Source organism: Opisthocomus hoazin, chromosome 2, assembly GCF_030867145.1.
Source record: "Opisthocomus hoazin isolate bOpiHoa1 chromosome 2, bOpiHoa1.hap1, whole genome shotgun sequence".
Classification (NCBI taxonomy): domain Eukaryota; kingdom Metazoa; phylum Chordata; class Aves; order Opisthocomiformes; family Opisthocomidae; genus Opisthocomus; species Opisthocomus hoazin.
The window spans coordinates 6,316,767-6,326,332 of NC_134415.1; positions in this window are offsets into that span (position 1 = coordinate 6,316,767).

The window sequence follows — 9,566 nt, forward strand, 5'->3', positions numbered from 1 at the left end:
TGTGTGAAGCGAAGGGGATAGTTACTAGAGGTGGTGTGTGATATTACCCAGGGGTCTGTCTCTTGTCTGTCCTAGCAGCTGTCAGGTGGAGTTGAAAATTTTTCATGGCACCATTTGAAGAGGGGTGAGATGAACTCCAGCACGTGGCAGTGCTTGGCTCGGTGATGCTCTGCCTCTGGCCACGGAAGGAGCGCGCAGCGGCCACCGCTTTGGTCAAACAGCTGCTGCCTTTGTGCAGTCATTCGTTATTTTAAAATTACAGACGTGTACTTTTTTCTAGCAGTGTTTAGAGGTTCTTTCAAAAACATACATAGTGGGTCCAATGATTTTCAGATTTAAATTTTTTGTGAGGCTAGAGAAAACTTTTCAATGGGAGACGTGATTTCTAAACCTTCAGGCTGCCTGCCCGTAATCAAAAGCTGTGAATAATTGCTAATAGGGAGCAAAGCGTATAGGTGGTGTATTAAAACACCAGCACAGATGGGAAATAGCTAATGGCCTGCAAACCTCCTGCTCAAGGAAATATTTTCCCCAAAAAACAATTACACTGTAGCTATTTGAAAAGTGACAGACATTTATCAGCAAAACAAGCTGCTAAACAAGCAATGGCAATTTTCCCATTTCTTATCCCGGTACTCTGTGGAGCTATTGATATGCTTGGTCTGCGGCCAGCACAGGGCTACGTCATAGCAGATGTTTCACGAGGGCAGCTCTGCGTGCTAAAAATCATCTGCCTTTCTAGAATCGCCTTTCTCAGAAATGATTTTTCTTTATGGCTTCATTTTTGTCCTGACTATTAATTTGCTGTGAGGAAAAAGAAACCCAACCGCACTTAGCTTTCCAGCACTGCCAGAGAAGTTATGCAAGAGAAACTTCCTGTTGACAGGACACGTACGTCTGTCTGCTGAGAGCCCTGCTTACTTGGATTTTCAAGTGAGTTTACTGAAAATCAAAAGCAAAAGAAAATTAAACCAGGACCTTTTATCATATTTAGCATATTAGGTGCCTTATGGAATTCTGTGGACCGGACTCTGGCACTGCCCTCAAAGAGTTTGCAGTTTAAGAGCAGGCAAAAGAGTAGCCAAGACAAACAAAAGGAAGATGGTAGAAAGCAGGGGGGGAGATGCAGAGACAAGGGGAGGACGGGATTTTTACCAGAAGACTGTGTGCAGTGGTAGACTGGGATACCACTTCCCAGTTCGGAAAAGAAACCTGTCAAAACTTTGGAAGGTCTGGAGCGTGACAGTAAAGGGTTAGCTGGGAAGGGCAAAGGCAGCGGAGAGGCAAAATGGAAGGAAACGAGGTAGAGACAAAGGGGGGAAGAGTGGCGAGGAGTGGGACGGCATGGAGGAAGAGCAGGCTGGGCTGCAGGACGGCGGGTGCACGCGTGAGCGGGGTGGGACGCGGGACAGGAAGACGGCCCTGCAAGGCGCTGGAATCAGCACTTCGCAGCCGGGTGAGTCGGCTGCAAGAGACTTGGAGTTGGCTCTAGCGACCACATTTAAGGTGGCCACAAGGTCCCTGAAGCCTGCGTCTGTCTATCCTTGGGTCGTAAATAAGGGGAACTTGATTTTCGGCGCAGCTGAGAACCTGCAGGTCCTGGCCTGAGCAGGGTTTGCAGGCTGCCAGCCGCGCCGTCGCCGGTTCCCACACCACCTGACTTCCCATGCATGTTCCTGGTGGCCACAAACCCCGAGGCGTGAACCACCACCATTTGCAACGGTTAGAGACACGGTTAGAGACAGTTTTTAACGTAAAGGAATGCTTACGGTGAGCACTGTTTTCCCCTTGTGTGCTGTTTACATGTCCGTTTTGCTGTCATTGCTGCTTCAACCCCCTCTCTGTTTCTTCCCTTGCTTTGCTTCTCCTTTCTTAGGCTATACCATTCTTCTGCGCCGTTGCCCATGTCCATCCCATGGTTGAGTCCTTTCCATGTTTAGCTGGCATCCCGGGGCAAAACATCTCCGTGCAGGGAGAGGAATCACTTGGTTTCTTAGGCAGGTTTGCCTACGTGCAGCTCCACGTTCAGAAGCAGTGCTCTGGCTGCGAGGGGAGAGGTCTGGTGCTCCTGCACTCCAAAGGCCTGCTGCCTGCGTGCTGCGGCAGGGTGGATGGCTGGGCAGATCTCCTGTTGCTTTTGCAGGTGAGCAAACCTTCCTTATTCTGAGGTTTGCAATCATCACCAGCCAAGGTGAGTTGCCTACAAGCACGAAAGAAGTTTCTTCTCCAGGTCTGAGGAAGGTTGTCTTTGAGCAGAATTATTTTCCACCAACTCTACCTCTTTACCTGACCCATTATCCCTTTGAAAGGCCAATGCAGCAGAACAGACTCGCCTATGACTTCTTCTGGAGCCGGTCGGTGCCTCCCTGAACACTGCCCAGAAGCGACGCGATGGCTCCTGTCTCAGCTCCTCCCACAGGCCGGGCAGGCTGGCTCTGGTGTCCCTCTGGCCACCCGTGGGCCCAACTCTGAGCTTCTGCTATTGGATTTTGCTGACCAGTGACATGTGGGTTCATCCTCTTTTTTTTTTTTCCCTGGTGGTGGTGTTTTCAGGCCATGCAGATGTTTGCTCCTCCCAAAGAAAGAGGCTGTTGTGTAGGCTCTGCTCCTTCACTGCTTCAAAAGATCAGATGACTTCTTGGGTTTCGCAGCTACTGGTGCAGTGCACGTTTCATGGGACATCATCCATCTTCAGGCACTTCTCCCACCGCTCTGTGCTTTCCTGCAGGCTTGCAGGTCCCTTTCAGCCCAGAAGGGTTTCCTTTAACCCTTCCTCAAGGCCCTCTGCTCTGATGGCACCAGCGAGAACAGCTGACAGAATTGACTGTGAATCAGTGGAGCTGGAAACTGCCCAGGTTTTGTTAAAGTGAGCTTTTGCGCGCTTGGGGACAGGAACCAGACAGGTGAAGGACGCGCTTGAATAGACGGTCCTGGGCATTTCAATGCCATAGGGACACCACTCAGTGCTGGCAGCCTCATTTTAGGAGGGAGAGGGGTTGCTTCTCTCCTTGCAGCAAGGACTGTTGGTAGGTACATTCTGCTTTGAGTACCTCACGCCCGAAGGGGAAGGTGATGGGTGAGGGGAAACGAGCAAGACAAAGCGGTGCAGTGTCATGCAGTGAAGCGCTTGGGGAGCCCGGGGCTAGGCTTGGCTCCTCCGGGAGCCCCAGAGTTAGGCTTGGGGGTTGAGCCTGGGCTTAGGCTCAGCTCCTCCAGCAGCGTGTGGTTAGGCCCAGCTCCTCTGAGATCCCGGGGTTAGGCCTGGCTTCTCCAGGAGCCTGGTGTTAGGCCCGGGGTTAGGGCCGGCTCCTCCAGCAGCCCAGGCCTAGGTTCACTCCTCTGGGAGACCTGGGGATACTCTCAGCTCCTCTGGGAGCCTGGGGCTGAGCCAGGGGTTAGGCCCAGCTCCTCTGGTCTGGGATCCAAGGTTTAGGCCTGGTTCCTCCGGGAACTAGGGGTCAGGCCCGGCTCCTCCGGCAGCTTGGGGGTTAGGCCCGGTTTTAGGCCCAGCTCCTCCGGCAGCCCGGGGTTAGGCCCAGCTCCTCCGGTCCGGGATCCCGGGGCCAGTCCCTCCGCCGGGCCCCGCCGCCGGGCCCTGCCACCGCTCCGAGCCCTCCTCCGCGGGGGCTGCAGCGCGCAGGCGCGGCGCGCGCGCTCCCTTCACCGCCGGCCGCGCGCGGAGAAGGTGGGCGGGGGGGGCGGGGCGCGCCGGCTCGCGGCGCAGGGCGCCTCCCGCTGGCCGCCCCCGGCGCTCCGCCCGGCTGCCGCGGGCCGGCCGTTGGCGCGCGGTAGGGGGCGGGGCCGGCCGTCGCCTCAGGGCAGCGCGGCCGCGGTGAGCGGGAGGGTTCGCTTGAGAGGAACGTGGAGGGCGCCGGGTTGGGAGGGACCTTCAGAGGCCACCCAGCCCAACCCCTGCGGTGAGCAGGGACATCTTCACCTGGGTCAGGCTGCTCAGAGCCCCGTCCAGCCTGGCCTGGAATGTTTCCAGGGATGGGGCATGGACCGCCTCTCTGGGCAGCCTGGGCCAGGGTTTCACCACCCTCACGGTAAAACTTCCTCCTTATCTCCAGTCTAAACCTCCTTGCAGGGCCCGTGCTCCACAGGAACTGGTCGGGAACAGCAGGGCAGCTACAAGCTTTCCATTTATTTTATAGAATCACAGAATCGCAGAATCACTAAGGTTGGAAAAGACCTCAAAGATCATCAAGTCCAACTGTCACCCCAACAAACAGATACACGGGGGGACTGGAGCATCTCTCCTACGAGGAGAGGCTGAGGGAGCTGGGCTTGTTCAGCCTGGAGAAGAGAAGGCTGAGAGGGGACCCAATATATACTTACAAATATCTGCAGGGTGGGTGTCAGGAGGATGGGGCCAAGCTCTTTTCAGTGGTGCCCAGTGACAGGACAAGGGGCAATGGGCACAAACTGAAGCAGAGGAAGTTCCAGCTGAACATGAGGAAGAACTTCTTCCCTCTGAGGGTGATGGAGCCCTGGCCCAGGCTGCCCAGGGAGGCTGTGGAGTCTCCTTCTCTGGAGATATTCAAGACCCACCTGGACAAGGTCCTGTGCAGCCTGCTGTAGGTGACCCTGCTTCGGCAGGGGGTTGGACTGGGTGACCCACAGAGGTCCCTTCCAACCCCGAACATTCTGTGATTCTGTGATTCTGTGATTCTCTGGGCCTGCCTTCTCACTAAAAGGATGCGTATTCCTTAATTATTAGAGAACCTGTATTTGTTCTGCCACCTTGTGTCCAGCTCTAGAAATACGCAAAACAAGCTTTTTGAGGTTTCTGAGTTAAAAGCGATTTGTCGTTTTCTCTTTCAGTTCGTATAAACACAATTAGCGGTGCGGTGTAAGCTTCATTTGTAGACCGAGGTAGGCCTCTGGTAGTTGTAAATTATGCTCAGCACCTTCTACTGTTTGGGAACTTTGGGGAATAGCAAGGAATAGCGTTGAGTTTATTTCACAGCTCATCATATGTGTGTATGGTGTTTTGAGGAGAAATAGATAAAAAGCCATGAGAAACTTCGACTAGATGTGTTCTTACAGACTAGGGAATTGTACGAATACTCTTACTGGGCTAATACATTTAAGGAGTACTAATGCTAGTAAGGATTTGTAGACTTGAGTCCTAGATTCCTTAATTTATATTACAATCAAGCTATCCATACAAGAAGATGAAAGGCTTTTTTTAGCTGTTGAACTTCTGGTGTAAAATCAAATGCTTCTGGGTGTGTGAATGTACCTGTGTGAGGTTCTCCTCCCCCTCTGCCCTGCTGTGGTGAGGCCCCATCTGGAGTACTGTGTCCAGTTCTGGGCTCCCCAGTTCAAGAGATGAGGAGCTACTGGAGAGAGTCCAGCGGAGGGCTACGAGGATGGTGAGGCGACTGGAGCATCTCTCCTACGAGGAGAGGCTGAGGGAGCTGGGCTTGTTCAGCCTGGAGAAGAGAAGGCTGAGAGGGGACCTTATAAATACCTACAAATATCTTAAGGGTGGGTGTCAGGAGGGTGGGGCCAGACTCTTTTCAGTGGTGCCCAGCGACAGGACAAGGGGCAACGGGCACAAACTGAAGCAGAGGAAGTTCCAGCTGAACATGAGGAAGAACTTCTTCCCTCTGAGGGTGACGGAGCCCTGGCCCAGGCTTCCCAGGGAGGTTGTGGAGTCTCCTTCTCTGGAGATATTCAAGACCCGCCTGGACAAGGTCCTGTGCAGCCTGCTGTAGATGACCCTGCTTTGGCAGGGGGGTTGGACTGGGTGATCCCCAGAGGTCCCTTCCAACCCCAAACGTTCTGTGATTCTGTGGTTCCCTGCTGTGACTGTGGTTGCCACAGAAAACCCTCAGGTAGTAAGGCCAAGTGGCTTCTGACCCACGAGACTTTGTGTCTGTGGCAGAAAAGCGGCAGCCCTGCTGCGCTCTGTGCACAGAATGGGGCTGGGGTTGGTGCTTGGGCCTTGGGACATTGCCCGGTTGATGCTAAAGGTGAGTGGGGCCCTCTCCTCATCCTGTGCACCAGAGCCGAGGGGTGATGGAACACCGCAACGGGCTTTTGAAGGGGATAACACAGCCTGAGCTGCAGCCTGGATTGCCCCAGCGGGAAGGCTCCGCTAGCATTCGCTTATAAAATTGCATCAATAGACTCAGAAATGGCGGCACTGTCACCCTGGAGACTCGTTTATTCTTCCAGAGGTCATTCAAGGGTTGTTTAAGGGCTTTTTTCCTGCAGGACCCATTCATTACGATGGTGGTGTTGGGGTGACAGTTGGACTTGATGATCTTAGAGGTCTTTTCCAGCCTAAATGACTGTGATTCTATGATTATTGAGTACCTTCCCCAGGATACCCGCCCTGCGGCTGAAAGCCACTGAAGAGCACACAAATCTCCTGGTCTTACACCCACAGCTCCTGCTTGTCCTACACCCATCTCCGGGGTGGTGGACTGGCACACTGGAAACTACTGGGCAAGGCTGGTGGGTCTGGGCACGCGGCTGCAGACATCTGTTGCTACCCAGGGCCTCTGCAATACCAAATCGACCCTGTTTTACGTTAAATTGTCACGGTCACACCTGAGCATCTTTGGCTTCGCTGGGGGTGGCCCCATTCGTCTAAACTGCTTTCTGGATTTGAGCCACCGGTGGAAGGAGATGCTGGTTTGTTTTAGAGCAGTTCCTTTGCCTGGGGAAGATCCCAGGTTTTGGAGGGATGTTTTTTCAGCCACAGCTTAACAAAGACTGAGATTTCATATGAACCTCTGAGTGTATAGGACCCAACTTCCACTGCGTAGACCCAACCGGCACTGTGTATAAAGGAAGGGGAGAGTTGGGTCCTCTCAGTCTCTTGGATAAACCCAGGGGAAGTTCCAGGTGATGTGTTCGGTAAAACCACTTTGAAATCCCCAGCTCTGGTGGGGCAGTTAGTGCCATCCCCCACCTGCCAAAACTCAGCAGCCGCATCCCGCAGCTCAGCCTCAGGTCAAAGCTCTCCCCGAAGCCATCAGGAGCTCTGAGCTGAGCTCCGTGCTCCCCTGGGCAGGAGATAAAAACGGAGAGGGGCAGCTACGTAGGGATCTCTGTACCTCGGCAGCCTTTCCCTGGCCCGTCTGTGGCCCTGCTTCTCTTCTGGTTCTGGTCTCCTTTGCGTTGGGGAATGGCATTCTGCCGTAGGGTGTTACCATGAGGGTTTGCTGGTGCAGCACCTGAAAACTGAGTAACTGGTACATGGGTATATACTTGTATTTCTGCCTTATTTCCCGCGCACACTGTGCACACACAGGGAGCATACCCGTGAAGATGTGGAGGAGGTGAGCTGAGAGAGTTTGCTGACGATGAGATATCCACGTAGTGAAGACAACTTCTGACTGAAAAAATGCAGAGGAGCATTACAAGACTGCAGAGTGACAGGACGGGGAAACAGACTGAGCGTAGGTGGATGTGGAGGGATACACATAGGCAAAAACAATCTCTGTGTCCCCTCTTCAAGAGCAGAATGTTGGGGTTTCTTCCATGAAAATATCAACTCTTGTCAGCAAGCAAAAAAAGCCAGTTAAATGTTTAGAAGTGTTAGGAAAGGACTAGAAGAAAAAGATGAGGTTATGCTGTACAAATGTCACTATGTGGGTCCCTGGGTTACCTGCTTTTCAGTCTGAGTCTCATCCCTCATCTCAAAAAGGATATAGCAGAACTGGAAAAGGTCCAGAGAAGGGCAGAAAGGATGGCCAAAGGTGGGGAAGGGTTTCTGTCTGAAAGGAAACTGTGGAAGTCCAGTGGGCTGGAATCCTTCAGCCTGGACAAAATGGTGTTATGACAGAGGTCTACAGAGTTATGTGTGCCATGAAGCAGGTGGGTATGGAGCAACCGTTCACAGCCTCTGCCAAGAGAAGAATTAGAGGCCGTCAACTGCAGCTGGCTGTAGCCAGGTGCAGAGCAAGCACCAGGAGCTGGTGCCTCGAGCAGCAGGGAAGACCTGGGGACCCCTCGCCTGTGGGTCCTTCGTGGGCCAGAAGCTGAAGCCACAGCTCCCAAACAGAGCAGGGCACGGCCCCGAGAAGGGGTGGGCATCCAGACTACGCACGTAGCAACGAGCAGGAGAGACCTCCGGAGCCCCTCCACACCAAGCTACCACTGGACATGCTTCAGACAGGGCCATCACAGCATCCCCCAGGCTTGGCCCGAGCTCTCGCCTCACCGCAAAACTCTCACGGCGTGAGCTAACGCAGGTTTTGGTGTCGATGTCCTTAAGTTGTTTGTCTCTGTGTGTAGCAGGCGTGTATTGACTTAGGTTAATTTGGTTAATCAAAAAAAAAGGTTGCGCTGATTGCTCTAAATGGATTAAATAGTGATTTTAGTTAAATGGGTGGCAGGCCTGTGTGTGGACAGGGCCTGGAGCTTTGTAAGCTAATGACTTGGCAGTAATGCAATGAGGTTTTTCGGACGGCTGAGACCAAGCTGTTGTTTTAAATGTAAGACCATAAGCGTTACTATTCTAGTAGATGGTCCCCGAACATGATAATTTTCCACTCCTTCTGGGCTCCTTCTGAATCCTGGCAGATCTCTTCACTAACTCTTGCTTTTTTGATAATTATTTGGCAAATACTTTTACTCCAAATGAATTTTGGATTAAACCCAAGTGTAAAACATGGAAAAATTCCAATTTTGGGGGAAGATTTTCTAATTTTTGTTCACCTTCCCAGCCTGCTAAATTTTCCACATTTTTGGCAATGGAAAAACAGTTTGTCTTCATTTTTTGTAAAAATTCAGATAGAAGAAAACACTCAAATGAGCCCAGCTCCTGCCAACAGCAGGGACCTTTCCTCACAAGTGAGACCTGAGAGGAGGACAGGTCCAGAAGCAGCCACTGTTTAATTTCTTCATTCATGAAAGTGCCAGGATGAGTGAGATTAGGCCTTCGTCATTAAATCTTTCTTGCCCTCATCATCTCGATGGGAAGAAACCACTGTATCTTCATGAAGCCTGCCTCTGAACCAGCTGACTGATCTTCTTCCAAGTGAATCTGCCTTCACAGGCCTTTTCTCTACCAAACTGCAAATCCAATTTTGATTCACCAGATTTCTCTGTTGATGTTTTTGTCTCCAAGTTGCGACTGAAATTTGAAGAAATCAGTGAGTCACTAATCCTCCGTTATCTTCAATTTGCAAGGATGCCTCCTGAGATCCTGAACAAGCCTTAGCTCAGGAAACAGCAGTCCAGCAGGTAAGCCATGATCTGTTCCTGTCCTGGGCAGGTTTACGGAACCAGAAGAAGAAAGTTGGAGGAGACTTCATGCCTCAGAGGACAGAGAGGAGGAAGGAGAAGCTCAGGACTGTCAACAGGACAGCGACTGGAGACCAAGAACCTGAATTACCTAGAGAAATGAATAGATGGTAACTCAGTGTGCGCTAAGACAAATTTTTGGCAAAGAGGTTTCTATACCACTAGTGTGTGTTGGATGCTGGACAGCTTTCTGCATTCCTGGATCCTGGAAATTGGATACCAATAACCTGGAGCACACGTAGATGTGAAGCTGTGGCAGAGGGGCAAGACGCAAATCAGGGGTTAGAGCATTTCTGGAG